The following is an 18,138-nucleotide window of genomic DNA, read 5'->3' as shown; positions in this document are numbered from 1 at the left end:
TGGCCAATAGAAACCGGTTCTGAATGCTTTGCCGACTAGTGTCCTAGAGGCTGCATGATTTCCATAGCATCCTGAGTGGATTTTGTCTAAGATTCCTTTCCTTTATCTGTTGGAACACATTTAAGCAGTACTCCTAATGATGCTGCTCTTTTGTATAGTTTATCCCCCACCAGAACGTAGTTTTTGCTTCTTCGTACAACCCGAGTTGCTTCTGCATTATCTTCGGGTAGTTTCTTCCCTTTGATAAAATCAATGTATGTTTGTCTCCAATCACTTTGTATGACCATGATTTGTCTTGACTGGTCTAGTTCTTCTGCTTGATCTATTTCCATTGGATCTGTTGTCTCCTTTTTTCTGTGTTTCCGAGTTGTTTGATGGATGGAGCTGTGAGTTCTTCCACAAATATACCGGGTGGTACTTTTACTCTATCTAATCCTAATTTGGCTAGCACCTCTGCTACAACATTGGAATCTCTTAGTACATGATGGATTTCGAGCCCTTGGAAAATTTTCTCCAATTTTCTGACGTAGACAAGTAGTCTTTTGATCCCAAGCGAGCTTGCAACTCTTAGACCATGTATTAATGCTTCGTATTCTGCCTCATTGTTAGTTGCCTGCCAAAGTATTTGTAGCACATATTTTAATTGTCTCCCTTCTGGTAATATGAATAGTACTCCTGCTCTAGCTCCTCCTAACTTTAGGGAACCGTCAAAATACATTTTCTAATGATCAAGTATTGGTTCGGGTTCTTTTTGACTGATTTCTGTCCATTCAGCAATGAAGTCGGATAATGCTTGAGATTTGATTGTTGTTCTTGGTTTGAAGTCTAGGTTGAGAGCACCGAGTTCTACTACCCATTTTGATATCTGACCTGTTGCATCTTTGTTGCGTACAATGTCTTGAAGTGGAAAATTGGTTACCACTGTAATCTTATGTTCATGGAAATAATGTCTCAGCTTTCTTGATGATATCAACACTGCATAAAGTAGTTTTTGCACGTGTGGGTATCTCACTTTTGATTGTGTTAGTACTTCGCTTATGTAATAGACTGGTCTTTGCATTTTGTATGCGTGTCCGGGTTCTTCTCTCTCAACCACAATTGTTGTGCTGACAATGTTCTTGGTTGCTGTAATGTATAGCATCATGTCCTCTTTGTCTTTTGGTGGTGTCATTACTGGTGATGATGCCAAGTATTCTTTTAACTTTTGGAATGCTTCTTCTGCCTCTTCTGTCCATTCAAAATTTCCTACCTTTTTCAATAATTTGAAGAAAGGTAGCCCTTTTTCTCCTAGTCGGAAGATGAATCTATTGAGTGCTGCCATGCATCCTGTAAGCTTCTGTATGTCTTTAACTTTCTTTAGAGGTTTCATATTCATGATGGCTTTAACCTGCTTTGTACTTGCTTCAATTCCTCGGTTACTGACTAGAAACCCGAGTAGTTGTCCTGATGGTACCCCAAAAACACACTTTGTGGGGTTTAGCTTCCACTACCATGCTTTTAGATTCTTGAAAGTCTCCTCAAGGTCTTCTATCAATGATTCAGGTTCTTTTGTCTTGATTACTATATCATCAATGTATGCTTCTACATTTCTTCTGACTTGACTCCCCAAGCAAGTTTGAATTGCTCTTTGATATGTTGCCCCTGCATTTTTTAGCCCAAAAGGCATTGATTTATAGCAATATGCCCCAAAGGGTGTAATGAACGAAGTCTTGCTTTGGTCTTCTTCTCTTAAGGATATTTGATGATAGCCTGAATAGCAATCTAGAAAGGATAACAGAGCTGATCCAGCTGTCGAGTCAATGATTTGATCAATCCTTAGTGGGACATATGGATCTTTTGAGTAGTGTTTGTTGAGGTCTGTGTAGTCGATGCACATGCGCCATTCTTTTGAATTCTTCTTCTCTACTAGGACTGGGTTGGCAAGCCAATCCGGGTTGATTATTTTTCTGATGAATCCTACTGCCATGAGCTTGGTGATCTCTTTTTTGATTGCTACTTTTCTGTCTGGAGCGAATCTTTGTAACTTCTGCTTAACGGGTTTGGACCCTTTGTTCACATCAATTATGTGCTCAGCCAACTCCCTTGGGACCCCTGGCATGTCTGCTGGCTTCCAAGCGAAAATATCTTTGTTGTCCCAAAGAAAGTTGGTGAGCGCAAGTTCCTATTTGGGGTCAAGATTTGCACTGATGATTGCCGTCTTCTCTGGATCACCAGTCAGTAGGTCAATAGTCTTGGTAGCAGCTTCTTTTGGTGGTGCAAAGTTGCTTGGCTTCTTAGCTGGTATCTTAATCTCATCTAGGTTCATTTCGTTGGCCAGCATTGCAATCTTCTTTCCTTCCTTTATATCTTGTAATCTTTCGGATATTTGTACTGCCTGTACGTCGCAATCATGTGCTTTCTTTAGATCTCCTTTCAATGATAATATGCCCTTTGTTGTTGGCATCTTGAGCAGTAGGTATGGATAATGTGGTACTGCCATGTATTTTGTTAAAGCTGGTCTCCCAAGTATTGCATGGTAGCATGATTCAAAGTCTGCAACTTCGAATTTGATGAATTTCGTCTGGTATTTATCTAGTGTGCCAAAGGTGACGGGTAGGGTTATCTGTCCGAGGGGCATAGCTGCTCTGCCAGGTACTATTCCATAAAATGGTGTGCTTGTGGGTGTCATTAGACCTTCACAATCTAGATTCATCCTTTTGAGAGTATCAGCGGGTAGCATCCTACGTTTGCTGCATTGGTCCATTGGTCTTCTCTTGTGAAGTGGATGGGGTACTCTGACCAATATAGATATCTTGGGATGGCTGGTTCAGCTGCCATGATGGCTCTGTGAGCTAGTTTCTCTTGTCTTTTGCTTCGTGTGTTAGGAACACCTAAAAATATCACCGCTAATTGGCGTTGGGGTTCTTGATAATCTCCTTCAGCTCTCTTTTCCTTCTTCTTGAATTCTTCTTGCTTTGGCTCTGAGTTGTTTTGATTCCTGTTTTCTCTCTTCATGAATTGCCGCTGAAAAGTGCTGCATTCAACTAATTTGTGTCTGGCCCCAAGGTGTATGTGACATGGCATGTTTTCTATGTTTTCCGGCGCTCTTCCTCGGTAGTTGTTACTCTGATAGTTGCTATTACTATTGTAACCGCTGTTGTTACGGTTGTTGCTATTGTTGTAGTTGCCATTGTGATTGCTATCATTGCCGTTGCCATTGTATCTTCTTTTGTTGTCTATGGTTGCCACCATATTGTCCTACCTTGGTCTTTTGTCTTGCTGTCTGTAATCGGGTCTTCTATTCTCTGGGTTGTCCCTAGCAAATCTATGCCGAGTTCTTTCTTCTGACGAAATTAGCTTCTCAACAATCCTTTTGAAGTCTTCATTTGTTCTTGGGTTCTCATTGACATAATCCTTGTATTGCCAGTTTGCCCAGATTCCTTCTGCAAAGGCCTCTATCACCTCCCTATCAGTAATGTCGTGGACTTGAGCCCTAAATTCTCCAAATCTTCTATAGTATTCCCTTAGACTTTCTCCTCTCCTTTGCTTTACTCCTTTCAATTCGGTTGATTGATCTTGGCCTCAATTTGTCAAACCATTGTAGCGGCATTGCTTCGAGAGCCATTGGGAAGAATAGAGCCTTGATGTCATCATCTCCTCCAGCTAATTCAATAGATTGGGAGTAAACCCTTAGCCATTGTCTTAGTTCGACTTTGCCATCATACTTGGAATGATTTGCTGGTTTAAACTTGTGCGGTAGCTTTAAAGTTTGTAGTCTTCTTTTAACTCAGACTCTCCGTAGTCATCTTCTTTGTTAAATCTTCTTAATATTTCTTGGTAGCATTGGCTCAATTCTGGTTTGTCTCTTTCTTGTTGCTTTGAGTAGTGTTCCTTCCTTCCATTGATATCAGAACTTTCTACTGGTCCTATCCTTTGAAAATTCGATTTTTTGGGTGGCTGCTCCCTTTGTGGCTCCTGTGGAATTTCTTCGCTGAGTTGTTTTTCTGATCCCCCGACTTCTTTCTTCTAGTCTTCCTTTGCTTTCCCGTTATTCGTGGGGTGTACAACTCCTTTGTTAATTCTTCAATTCTTTCCCTTTTTGTATTTTTTGTGGCTTCTTTTTCCGCCTTCTTTCTGTTGTATTCCGTTAGCTCTGCTTTGTATTTATTCTAGACTTGCTTCCTTTGTTTAGCCTAATTCCTCCTTCTAGCTTTCAATTTGTTCTTCTTTAGCCTTGCTAGTCTTTGCTCATCATTTTTGTTGCTGTCGCTTTTCTCATCTGGCGAGATGTTGCCTTCTGATTCATCTGAAGATTTTATATCTAGTATCTATGGTGGTTCCAAAGGTTGTTCTAACTGCTCCGCCATGTATACAGTATACCTCTTCCGAGCTCTTCTTGTACGGTATTCCATTCTTCATTTGGTTGAGCTGTCTGTAGCTTCTGAACTAGATCTGAGTTCTTTTTCCTCTTGATAAGGTAGTTCTTCAATGCGCGTGCCAGTCTGGACTTTGCTTGAGGTGAAAGAACCTGGCCAATGCACCACACAATCTTGCAGGGTCACTGTCATGATCATCCATTCTTGTGCTCCCTCCAGGAGTATTCTTCTTGCTGAGTTCATCTTATTTTGGGTAAAGTGTTGATAGACTGATGCCACATTGCGTAGTCCATAAGTTCTCAAGTTCTTCTTTGAGTTGTACGGGTCGTATCCCTTCGCGATCGTTGTTGTGTCTCCGAGTCCAATTAGGCTTGGCTCTTGTGCCATGAAGATTGTCTTGGAATTGGGTTGTATCTCTTTTTCAGAGTCGGTTTCGTATCCGCTTTCTTCCTTATTCTGAGTTGTATCCGAAGTTGAGAGTTTCATCATCTTCTCGGTGAGTTTGTATTGAACTTCGTCATTGAATTCTTTTTCTTCTCAAAGATAGGTACGAAGCTTGCCATCGCCGTCAGCCTTGCAAATCTAGGATCCAAAGACAAAGGTTGTTCCTGCCAAAAAGGTCATCTTGAGGTTGAGGTCCGCCGAACTCTCGAGAAAAAATTCATCGAAAGCCCCTACCTGGCGCGCCAGCTGTCGATGTTTTACCACCGATAGCCTGCCACAGGGGTACCCGGGACAGTTGTTCGGGCTTCGGTGAATAGCGGAATTCGGCGGTTACGCAAAGAGACTCACGATTTATACTGGCTCAGGCCCTCGACTTGGTCGAGTAATAACCTTACATCCAGTTTTGGCGTTAGCCTGTTTGTGTTGTATTGCTTTGAGTATTGGGTATGTGTTCTCCTCTTACAATGGGTACCCTCACCAGCCCTTTATAGTCCAGGCGCTGAGAGGCATTGTTTGTGTCCTATTTGGATACAAGGTCAGAGTCCTAAGCTACGCTTCGGGCGCCTTTCCTTGTATAGTTTGAGTTGGAGTTTCGGTTTTGCACGTTGCTTTGCTCCGCGTTCTTCTTAGCGATTAGGTTGTAGGCCTTGTTACCAAGGCCTACCTCCCTGCAGTATGGTCTATGGGGGGCCCATAGGGTTCCCCATCGATGGTCGAGAATGTATAAGCTAGCAAACATGAATGGTTAAGTCTACATGAACACCTAGAACGTCGACTTGTTGCGACGGTTCTATGCCTAAAAAAGCAGCCCTATACTAGGGTCCAAATCATGGGCAGTGTGACCACCAACCCATAATAAAGGTTGTAGGCTCTAATAAAAAATGACAATAAGTATGTCCCTAGCTTAAACTAAGCACCCCAGCAGATCACACTGATCCGCCAAGGCACTTGGGGGCTACCCAATCAAAAAATTTCCAAGAGTATACGGCATTCGAGCAAGTCATGTTAGGGTCTCTAGTCAACCACCATGATACATTATGATAACCTATTGCGGTGATCCGAGGGCTATAACTAACATTACATGAGTCACCAAGCCATTACTCAAGAGAACGCAAACCATAAAGTGCAAAAGTCTTTATTCCAAGGCCAATGCAGTTTACACATCATGGGGAGCAGACCGGATTACATCCTCTACTCTCTCATATTCAGCAATGGCGCCCACCATGCCCCTAAACTCCATGGCCAGCACACCGACATCATTAGATCTTTCCACTGGCGAAAACCTGATTGCCATGTCGTGAAGGTCCCCGCCGCTCTAGAGTGTAGCGGCTACCAATGCCAACGTGGCTCCATGATGAACTGCGTGACGAACCACTTCACTAAACCACCTCAGGACATTGCCGAGGCACTCCTCTATGTTCACCCCTGTCGGTGAGAGCACGTCAATAGCACCACCATGCATCTCCAGCAAGGCAGCATGATGGTCCTGAAATTGACCCGCCACGATGGAAGAATCAGCCACAGTAGTGTTAGGGTCGCGCTCCACCTCCATCACTTGCTCAGCCAAAATGACGTTGGCATCACAAAGCCTCGCCACCTTGCCTTGGGCAGCGGCCAATTGCTCTTGGATGACTAGGAAGCATGATCAAAGCAATCGCTCATCAAAGCAAGACATCTCCAGAAGAATGAACAGGGAAATCTCACTAGAAACTCACCAAGAAGTTGTGCCTAGGCATTAGCGCGAGACGCCATGGCAAGGGCTACCTCCTACTTTGACCTAGCCATCGCTTCTTGTACGGCCTCCAACTGTGCTCAGAGATGGCTCACTTCATCCTCGGCCATCACGACTGTCGGCGAAGCTACAACCTCCATCACCATAGCATCGCCTGGTGATTTGGGAGGACTTACATCATCAAGCACAGGAAGCCTAGAGGAACACCCAGTGAGAAGATGCACAAAGCCCTAAGTTCACCCAATTTGGGTCAGTCCAAGGACTTACCTAATGAAAGTAGGACGGATGGGCGGATAGCGCTCGCCTGCCACCCATCTAGGAACCTCCGTTCTCGAGCTCCCCACGCTCTCCATCAGACCGGATCTAAGGGGATAGAGATAGAGGAAGATGAAGAATTAAAGAAAGGGAGGTAAGATCAACAGTGCGTTGATAAAATTATTCCTCCCCTTCTTTATATAAGCAGGAATCGGTGCACAGATGGCATCCCAACTACACACGTTAGTGCATAGGAAAATGTGTCGTAAACACTGACGCCTCGGCTTCCGATAAGCATACTCATCCATAGACCCTGGCGGTCCACCTTTAATACACTCTCACCCGAGTCGGTGCAGGCGAGTGGTCTGACACTCAGATCGTGTACTCGGCCTGGCTCACCCCCTCAGTAGGTGTAAGTAGTAGCGATTCTTTTGCTATCGACCCTGCCCCTCTAGAGTCAGGGGGTATTCAGGAGGGCCACCAGTCTAGCTCTAAAACCTCTGACACTTGGTGTCACATAAATCTCCCAATACCCAGACGAGCTCGAAGTACCTTATTTCAGCGGATGTGTGCCCCTTTGGGGAAACCGGAAAACTAGTTGGCCCATGGCTATAACCAAAGTACAAGCTCCTAGAATCTAGAAAAGGAGTTTTATGACGTGCCCCCACTGGTCTGGCTTTGTCCTGCCACTTCCTTTCAATCAAGTGGATGTTCACTCATTCTACCCGTTATTAGCTCGAAGAGTAACACACGCAACTACCGACAGCTGCTCACGCGTTCGTTACTCGCCCACAGTAGTGCCCACACTAGGACACTATTACATTAGCCTCAGGGCTCTAGGACAATGTACTTATTCTTCCACTAGCGAGGCTCACGACAATTCGTACCACGCTGCTTAACGGGTCTCAAAGAAAAATGTGACACCCTTAGTGCTTGATAACAAAACAACCTTCAATAGGTCACCCTAAAAATCAACTGGCTTAGTGACGCACGGGCGATGGAGGTGCACCTACCCATCCTCATTATTGTTTTGCGACTAGGACTTAATGATGCGCAACCACTATTTATACGCTAGAATACGTCGGGAACCAGCTTCTCGAGTACAATAGTATTTCTACCCTAACTTGGCATCCACGATGTCCTAGAAGCTACGCTTCTGGTTATCGAGTACACCACCCGAATGTGGCATTGACAACGTCCCAAGGGCTATGCCTAGGAAACTATGTTTTTCGATATGGGGTGAACCACTCGAGCCAGTCACTTACAGTTGCTAGGGGGCAACATCCCTTGATGTACAGTGTACCACCGCCACACTCGATGCTTGAAGAAGATTCTCACTACCTGAGAAATGCTCTTGGTACTCAAACAACAACATGCTAGCTCCCCAAAACTTGGGAATATCTACTTGCACTGCCCGAGACTTCGGCACCCAAAGATGCTCACTGTGTACTCACAGTACGCAGAACTTATAGGGAAACTACGACGTCCCAAAGGCTTAAAGCTACATGCTAGCTTATCATTAAGTCCTATAGGGCTACTGTCAGAGATATGGGCCAGGCGTACCTACACCACCTGTATACATGACCACCACTGAGCTATTAGCACAACAGCCATCAAGGGGAGGCCCACAAGGGCTGACGCGATCGACCAACATGGAGATCAAGGCAAACCAAGGTGGGCGTATCTAGATGATAGCTAAGATTAATCTATTATAACAAACTAGGAACATAATCTGTTAGCCTGATCATCCTCTCTGTAACCCTACCTCTCCTGCCAATATAAAGGAGGCTAGGGACCTTGAGCTCAGGATCCAACCTTCACCATTCCAATCTACCTCGTAGCTAGGAGCAACAACCCCTATAATTAAGCATACGAATACAAGAGTAGCCGCACCACTGGAGTAGGGATTAGCATGTACCACGCCCCGAACCAATATAAATCTCTGTGTCTCATGTGCTACCATTTGATTCCGTCTACGTGATCACGTTGTTGGATATTGTCGGAGCAAAATAATCTAACACAATGAGCTACCCCATCGTCGTTGTCAAGAAAATCCAGCCTAGGGCACTGCCTTCGCCGTCCCCACTAGCTAAAATCTCCCCAACTCTAAACCATCTTCCTCACCACCTATATTGTTGTTATGCTCTCATCGTCATCCTCTATCCAACCTCTGCCCCCCAACTCTTCCCCTTTCACGGTCGCATCCACTATTGCCACACCCTCCTTCGGTAGCCTTCACCTAAGCTCCACCCTCCCCAGTCGCCTCTATCCTCCCCTAACGAATTAAGAGCCACCATGGCCATCTCGACCACATTCGAATCTGACGCACCCCAAATAGCACCCATCACGCATCATGTCAATGACAGATGTGTCCCACACATCGTAATAAGAAAAGTAAGGGCTCTGGTTTTGGGGGCTATTGCTTGAGTTGAGTTTAGAAAACACTAGAAATGCTCGCGGCCTTGCCGCATATGGCCAGTGTGTGGCTTTGTTCCTTACTTTATATAAGTAAAATTCCTAGTAATCAAATTCAATGGATGAAATTATCCCCAAATGATACATGTGTATTCCTTACTTTAAAAGTAAAATTTCTTGTAATCAAATTTATTGGATAAAATTATCCCCAAGTGAGAGCATCTATTGAAGATGAAGGATCATGTGGTGTTGCGAGAGTTGCTCTGTCGAGCGGTAGTTTCTCTCTCTCTCTCTCTTATCCATCTAGCAAGCATACATGTCGTCCTCTTCTATCTAGCGCAAGGAGTAGCAGCAGGAAACTCCTTTCGTTGGATAGCCATTATTGGTTGCCAAGGAGGTAATGCTCATATACATAGTATTATTGGAGATTGGTAATATTCAACAACCAGGATGGTAATTTAGCATCTAAGGTTTAGTTCCTTAACTGAATAACTATGGCAACATTGTGGGCAGTGAGAAATTCTCAACAGAGCAGCTTACAACCTTGCCATTACAGAAACTAATATAGTACGCCTCAGCAGAGGCAGTGAACATAATATTTCTCCTCAAAAGGTAGATAGGCATCATCTATGTTGTTCTATGTTGCCCAAAAAAATTCTAGGTTGTCGAAAGCCATGTTTTCGACCGAAAGTTACTTAGTAAGAGCATCAGTTAACAAAAGTTGTATCCACAACTATAAGCAAAAGCAGCCGTCCACATTGCCTTGCCCTGTACACCAAAATATCCTTCCGTTTAGTTTCCTTGCTGTTAGCTGTTTGGCCCTACCATAGAGAAGAAAAATTAGGAAGCATATATATGTATGCTTAGTAAACTAATAAATTTATTTAAAATATGCGTGTTTCTATGTTACCTATTTTTAAATTATGGCATGTCTAGGCGTAGGGAGAAACATGATATCCATAGAATATTAGCAGATGGAAGTTAAATTCAAATTAACATGAATATATGATCATAAGTTATTAGTAAGCTAGACTTAACACATGAGCTCAACAAAGAATATTAGAAATAGACATTCATTTTTATAGGCCATAGCACAATGCAAACATAAGAGGCACCCCATGTTAGCCTAAGATATATGAAAGTGCCAAGTTTTTTGAAAAAAAAAGTTGCTTTGCCCTTGCTATTAGAGCATCTGAAAGGCCATGAAGTACTGTGTAAATATATCTTAAGTATAGCCTACATCTTCACTCAGGTGACTTTCCCTTAGGTTTTCTTTTGTCTTTCTGATCTATTTTTTTACCATAGGTTTTGTTCTTAGAACTTTTTTAGCAATAAAAAAATTGTACTTCATTCATTACTAAAGAAATTTATTCATGTCAGGCCATCCTTGGATCCATGATGATGGTGTGTCCACTGACCAAGCCCTTCTCTCTAGGCTCCAAGCAAACAATTCTCTACAATGAACAAGCTATAAAACTCACTCCAAGTGAATACTTTTATCTACTTCACTACTCTCACATTAAGAGACTTACATTGTGGTATATCATTTCTGCTTTTTGGATCTTTCAAATTTTGGGCTGCACACTTCATATTTCTTCATGCATCTCTAGGTGACTCTAGAAAACTGTCTAGGCGAAATTTCCATCAATGTCTCAACTAACAAAAGCAAAATAGGATCATCACAAGGTTTTGCCTTCTAAGCATACTATAGAGGGAGGTAACAATGTTTATTTCATGATACATATATCCTCTACTGGCCTCCTCCATGGAGGGCGCAACAAAGCCGCAATATTGGTCAGCTGGTATTGCATACCTTTTTTTTACTCCTTAGTCTTTACTTATTTGGGATCACTTCTTTGTGATGATTCCTGAAAATACATGGTAAATTTCTGTTGAAATAAGCAATACTGAAATTGAAGCATAGTTGGGGGATCAAATACAAGACCCTTTGGGTTTATGTGCAGGAGCATCACAGTGTCTAGCTATGCATTTGTACCACAAGAAGGTGAACAGTAAAAACTAATAAGAAGTTGCATATTGGTACTAATCCATACAAAAACTTGTGAAAATTATAGGAAAATAACTATAGATCCAAATATTATGAAATTAATTTTCTTGGATTCATAACATAATTCTCAACCTTTTTAAAATATGTTTGCACCTGTTACTCTAACCAACAATTTCTTTATTTATTGTAATGTGCAGGACTTGAATAATTGCAAAATAAATTACCTCTGTTGTGATATGCCCTTAGCTTCATGTGCCGCCATGCCGCCGCCCATCCTCGTGGCTATGCTGTGAAGCCCCACGAACCCGCGTCGTGTGCCCCGCTCATACGAGGTTTTTTCTTTCTTCTTCCTTGTGGGAGCAGAGCAGAGCATGCAATCGGCACTACTGATTTTGGATAGGGGAAGGGCGGTGAGCAACGATGTGGCAGCCTTAGAGCCTGCCTAGGCTCGCGCGCACCTGCGCCATGCCTTGGCTCGAGCGGTGGTGGCCCCCGTGCGGTTTGGCGACAGCGTTAACCGGTGAGGAAAAAAGAGGCTTTTTCCTGTGTGCCATTATGAAATATGCTCTATTCCTATATGCCACCAAAAAGTTCACACAGACCCTGGTGCCATGATGCTAAACTTTTTTATCCAACACGTCATTCTGTCCAGTTTTGCTCCTAACGGTGGATAACGTCGTAGCGAAATAACTTAGATACCCTTAGTCTTGAGAGGCTCTGTGAACTAGTTGCTTTGCTTCCATGCCATTCCTAGGCTAGCCCCAGGTCAAGCATTTTGGCTCCAAAGGCTGTGGTGTTGGAGCCAACTTGAGCCCCTAGGCATCTCCTATATATACGTCCTCAGCCCTATCTGTTGCCACTCATCCAACTTGAGCTCTATCTCCTTCACCTCTCTCCTACCACAGCCATGTCTCAAGCTTCTAGCAGCTATGGTGGTAGGGTAAAGCAGGTGATTTGTCCCAACTGTCATGTGCTTGCCAATCGGTTCATCTCGATGACTAGGAAGAACAACAACCATGCCTTTCACAAGTGCCCCTATTTTGTAGTTTGTGTTTCCTTCTCTACTCATTTTTTCCTTTGCCTATTTCTTTTTTTGGTTTGGTGACAATGTGTTGATGCTTTGGGTTTTAGATTGGAGGTCGTCAGTATTATCAGTGGGAGGATAAAATGGAGGACACTGAAGTGCAGACACTTACAACCCCTGCTCCACTACAAGCAGTTCCCCTGTAGGCAGTGGCACTACCTGGTGGTTTCCCTACTGCAGCTCCTCTGGCCATCATCCAGGAAGGTTCCCAGTGGAGAATAGGATTGACAATAGGGTTCTACAATAGCTTTGGTGGATTGAGAAGATGGTCTATGTTTGCATATTTCTTGCTTTGTATGCTATTTTGAAAAAGTAAGTGCCTATGTGTGTGTGAGTAATCATGGATGAATGAATGAATCAATGTTGAATGATGAATATGAAGATTGTTCATTTGTCTAGAATGCAACAACATATAGGTTTCATGGCACCAACATTCATCACATAGTAGCTAAGTTATTGGTTTTCACCTATAGCTAAGTATTGTTATGCCATCATAGAACATTCATCACAGAGCATTGAGCAGGCATCTTTCACTATAGCTAGAACTTCTTCTTGCTTCTGGTATTTGAAGCAGGACTGGATGGGATAGCTGTGTAAGGAAAATGGACCCTAAGCCCATTTACTTTGGATTTTGGTGTTTGATGACCAACACACCCAAATTGGACTAATGAATTTGCAAGTGTTTGTTTTGTAGTCCAATAGGGTGCAAGACATGACTTGGACGAAGGCGACATGATGATCCGATGATCAACACCTTAAGAAAGACCTTAGGAGCACAAGAAAAGACCCAAGATATCAAGCAAAGTCCAAGCATGAAGATAGGAACCAAGCCGTACGCAAGATCGCGAAGAAACAAGCTCGTAGAGGCGACCGGACGCTGGACCGGACGCTAGAAGCGCAACCAGATGCTGGACCGGTGGCTCGGCAGATAGGCAACCAGACGCGAGGACCGAACGCTGGCGGCAACCGACCGGACGTAGAAACACAGTGTTCGATCAAGTACAAAGAGGTTCCAGGTGCGTGAAACTACGATCGGACACGTCCGGTGGCAGACAACCGGACGCTGGCAGCGTCCGATCAGTGGTTCGTGGCTGCAACGGTTGGGACGACTAGACGCGTCTGGTCAGGACGATTCAGCGTCTGGTCAGTAGCAGATTTGCAGGAGTTCGACCCCAACGGCTACTTTCTCAGTGGGGCTTATAAATACAACCCCCAACCAGCCATTTGAGGAGTATAGAGCTGAGGAAACATACTAAGAGTGTTGATACACCATTTGAGTGATCTCCACATGCATAGTGCTTAGTGTTTTATTAGGTGATTAGCATAAGTGCTTTACGAAGTGCTTAGGTTGATTAGACCACCGCTTATACGCTTGCTCTAGGTGTTTGCCTAGTGTTTAGTGAGGTTTACATACCTCTTGCCATCCCGTGCTTGCGAGCACAAGTGTTGTACATCGGAGGGGCTTGAAGTCTTGCGAGATCACACCAACCATGTTTGTGATATGGTCGCCACCGTGTACCGGAGGGAACAAGGCCCACGGCGTTTTGGCCGGAAGCTTGATAGTGAAGACGGCGGGGAGCTTCTAGGAGAGGCTTGCCTAGAGGCACATCGGAGACCCACTTGCACGTGGGGAAGTCCCGAGGCTATCCATGGAGTTACCCGACCGGAAGCTTGGCCCTTGCGAGGGATTCCTTGCAAGGGGCTCCAACAAGAACTAGGGGGAAGCTTGCACGCTTCTCGATACCTTGGTAAAAATACCAGAGTCATCAACGGGAGTTTGCATATCTCTACCTTGCTCTTTAGCTTCCGCATTTACATTGATTACTTTACTACATTTGCGGTAGAGATAGCAACACACTAGCAAAACCATAGTTGCACATCTAGATAGCTTATCTATTGCATAGATTTTGCTAGGGTTAGAACAAGAGGCCATAGTTTAAAGTTAGAATTTTAAGTTGCCTAATTCACCCCCCTCTTAGGCGTCATGGTCCCTTCAAGCTGCTGCAACTTGGAGCTTCTTTGGTGTAAACTTCTTTTTGATCACTATCTTCCTCCTTGGTGAAGCCTAGGGTAGCATAGTCTCTAGTGGCTCTATCTCTATTGTAATGGAGTCTTCATGGAAAGGGGCCAGGTGCACAGTTTGGATTGGAATTGGGTCATTGGAACCCGTTCCAGACCTTGTGGCAAAAAGGCAGAGTGTGCTTTAGCATTAGCAGTCATAATAGAAGTGTTGTGATCAATTGAAGAACTAGTAAACATACGTGTTAGACACACTGTTTGGACCTAAGCTTGAAGTAGTAGTGGTAGCTGCCCCTTGCTCTTCTTGGCACTAGAAGAAGAAGAAGATTTCCTCTTCCTTTTCTTGTGTGTAGCATTGACCACTGCCTCATTATATGGGAACACCATCTGGGATGGACTAGCAACGACAATGCTAGTCTCTGTGTTACAGCTTGCTGCTTTTTTCAGCCTTTTCTTTGGAAGACCCCAGCATAGGAAAAATTACATTAGTTAACTAAGTTATTGAAGCTATACATGTAACTGCAAAGTAATTTAGTTACATAGTTTACCTTTTAGCCTCCATTGCAGTTATATCTTCTGGATTCTCATTCTTGCAAGTGTACCAGTGATGCCCTAACTCATGGTAGATGGGGCACTCATGTTTCTTTGCCCTCTTCTTGCTGCTGTCTCCCTTAAGTGATGATTTCATCCTATTCTTCCTTCTACCTCCTATGGACCTAAGATAGGGAGGGTGCATGAAAAAGCCATGAGTAGCTTTAGGCCACATGCTCTTGTTAGGAATACAAGGGATGGAACCCTCATATGCAGCTCTGAATTTGTTGACAGAGAAGTAATCATTCACATGGTCTTCTAGTTTTTCACCAGGAATTGAAGTAATGTAGGCTATTGCATGCTTGCATGGGATTCCTGACCCCTACCAAACCCTATAGGAATAGGTTCTATCAGGTAGGCTGACCATAAACCTAAAGCCACTACCTCCCTTGGCACATAGTTCTGCCACACCATCAGGGGAGACTGTGATCACTTCAATGTCTAGGTTGTAACTATCTTCCCTTAGCTTCTACAGGATGTGAGGCAGAATATTTCCCTCTAACTTCTTGACTACCTTCTTCCTATGGTTCCATTTTATCAAAATCTTATGTCTTATAGTGTCCATCAAGTTATCTAGGTGTTTTACCTTCTCAGGCTTGATCCAATTATTGAATGACTTAGCTAAATTATTAGTCACATAATCAACCTTTGACAATGTCCTATACTAGCTCCTAGTCTAAAGTTTCTTGTGAGTTTCTTGTAGATACTTCATTGCCTCAGGTTTGGCTATAGCCATTGCTTGATAGTGCTTCTCAAATGTGTAAGGGCTCCATGAATATGAAGAAGCCCATAAGTGATCATCAAATACCTTCCCACTGTACCTCTTCTTGAAATTTTGCACTAAGTGATACATACACTCTCTATGTCCATCATTTGAAAAAACTTCACTAACCCCATTCATGACTGCCTCACCACAATCCTATGCAGAATGTCAAGCCCTCTAGGGTGCCTATTGCTTCCTTCAACCTCTCCATAAACCACACCTAATTCTCATTGGTTTCTGAGTCAATTACACCAACATTTACTGGATACATCCAGTTATGTCCATCTACTGCACAAGCAATGCACAACTGTCCCCTAAACCTTCCTATTAAAAATGTGCTATCTACTGCAAGATATGGTCTACAACCTCTAAGAAATCCATCAACACATGGTTTTAGTGCAAAGAATAGCCTATTGAACCTGATCTTATTATTGATTGTGTGATTATCAATGACAAGAAATGATCCAGGACTTGATTCTTCTAACTAGGCCTTAAGCCTATATAGATTATAAAAACTTTGCCCCCAAGGCCCATAAATCTTATCCATGGCAAGATTTTTACCTTTATACACTCTCTTGTATGGCACCACAATTTTATGTGCATCCTTAAACCTCCTTTGCAGTTCTATTGCACCTAGAGTTCCATTTTCCTTCAACCAATCAATCACTTGACTGCACATCCAAAATTGTGTTACCCCTACACAAATTCCTTGTCTCCTAGTGCTCTGACACTCATGAGGGTAGGGGTTCCTTTTCACCTACGAAATAGTCAAGTAATGCACTTATTAGAAGCCACACAATGTGAAACATCCTCAATTTTCCTTGAAGGGAAAATCCATAGAATGAATTTTAATATGATAAAACCAAGAACTGATTCCTTCATATTATCATATTTTAGTCGATGTCACAGTCATACATCATAAGATTATAAGAATACAAGATATTATATCACTAGGGAACACACCTATTACAGAGTTAATCTAGCGAAAGACTATTGAGTGAAGGCTCCTCCTTCATGGGTCATCATCAGAGTTGGCATAGTGCAGTGTAGATTCCATCTCTGAACTAAACTTGAGCATAGGCACGAGACCTTCTACTCCTTCTAAAGTCAGCTTCTTTGAGAAGCAGGAAATCTACACACCACTAGATGTGTGCAGGCCATGGTCAGCACCGATGAGCTTTAGTGGAAAAGATAAACAAGGGATCTGACGATCCTAATATTTGGCTGTGGTTTGCATCCTTAGCGCATGAGAAGTAAATAACTTTAGTAATGTAATAATATCCAATTTTTAACACATTCACCACCACACCATCCATATCCATCCACCAACCATCCATCCCAAACCATCTCCACACCACCACACCACATCTCATCTCACACACTCAGGTCGACAGGCCAACTCCCTCTCAGCCTTGTCTCAACGGCCCGCAGCCCCTAAGGCTCATGACTGGAAAATTTCCCCAACCCTATAGGGAGGAAAGAAGGACTCATCTCCTATCTAGTTTAAGCGAAACCCAGGAGAGGTCCATAGCCGACAGGTCGGCATATGTATCGATCAATCAACCAAACACTCTGTAGAGGTTTCACATACCCATAAGATAACCATCCTCGACTGTGCCCCGTCTAGGCATATTCTGACCGCTTGCTAGCCTAGAATGATGCCACCCTATCTCTCAGCCCTAGAACATCCCAAGTCTAGTCTAGGATGGCTAATACTATGAGTCGTAGATAGAACCAGGGCCCTCTAGATGTCAAGAGCTAGGTCCACAAGGCCTCCTAAAGTCTCAGAAGGGTGTGGGGGAAAAACCGCACGCCCCGTACCTCCTTACACATGTTCGCCTAGCAGTAGTGGCATTGTTCTACCAAGTAGTCCAACCGTCCTGCACCATATAGGGCGAGTGGGATGTAAAGGATTTCCGGTGAGTCTGAGTACTAGTAAGTCCTTAGGGATTGACTAAGCCAAAATGTCTTCATCAGGGTTTCCATTTTACGTGCCACCACAGCACCTCTACCCTGGGCTCCACCTCTCCGAGGTTCACACCCAAGGCCACCTTCAATTACCATTTACCCACCACAGGTATTCCATATCCAAGTGCCCAGGTAGCACCACATGGCAAGACTCGCCCTAGGCTCATCGTTATTCCAGCTCGATCGACACAACCCTCACTCTCCACGCACCCAAGACACACGTAGCACGCTCACACACCACCAAGTCCGACACCCATAGCCAAACCCTTCCCAGGGGGTTCACCACCAGCATCACATCCCTAATATAATGCGAAGTGGAGTTAATAATAAGTATAGTGGTGTAATATGCAAGCAAGCAGGCAAGTAAGCATATATAAGCGAGCGAATGCGCAAAGCAGGGTGACGTAGTAGAGTGGGTTGCATCAGGGTAATAATGGCTCAGGTAGTAGCATGCATTAAGTACTATCAAAGGAATAATTATAAAGCACTAGCAGTTCTAGATAT

The sequence above is a fragment of the Miscanthus floridulus genome, chromosome 1, assembly GCF_019320115.1.
Source record: "Miscanthus floridulus cultivar M001 chromosome 1, ASM1932011v1, whole genome shotgun sequence".
Lineage (NCBI taxonomy): Eukaryota > Viridiplantae > Streptophyta > Magnoliopsida > Poales > Poaceae > Miscanthus > Miscanthus floridulus.
Note: the sequence above shows the minus strand (reverse complement) of the source record.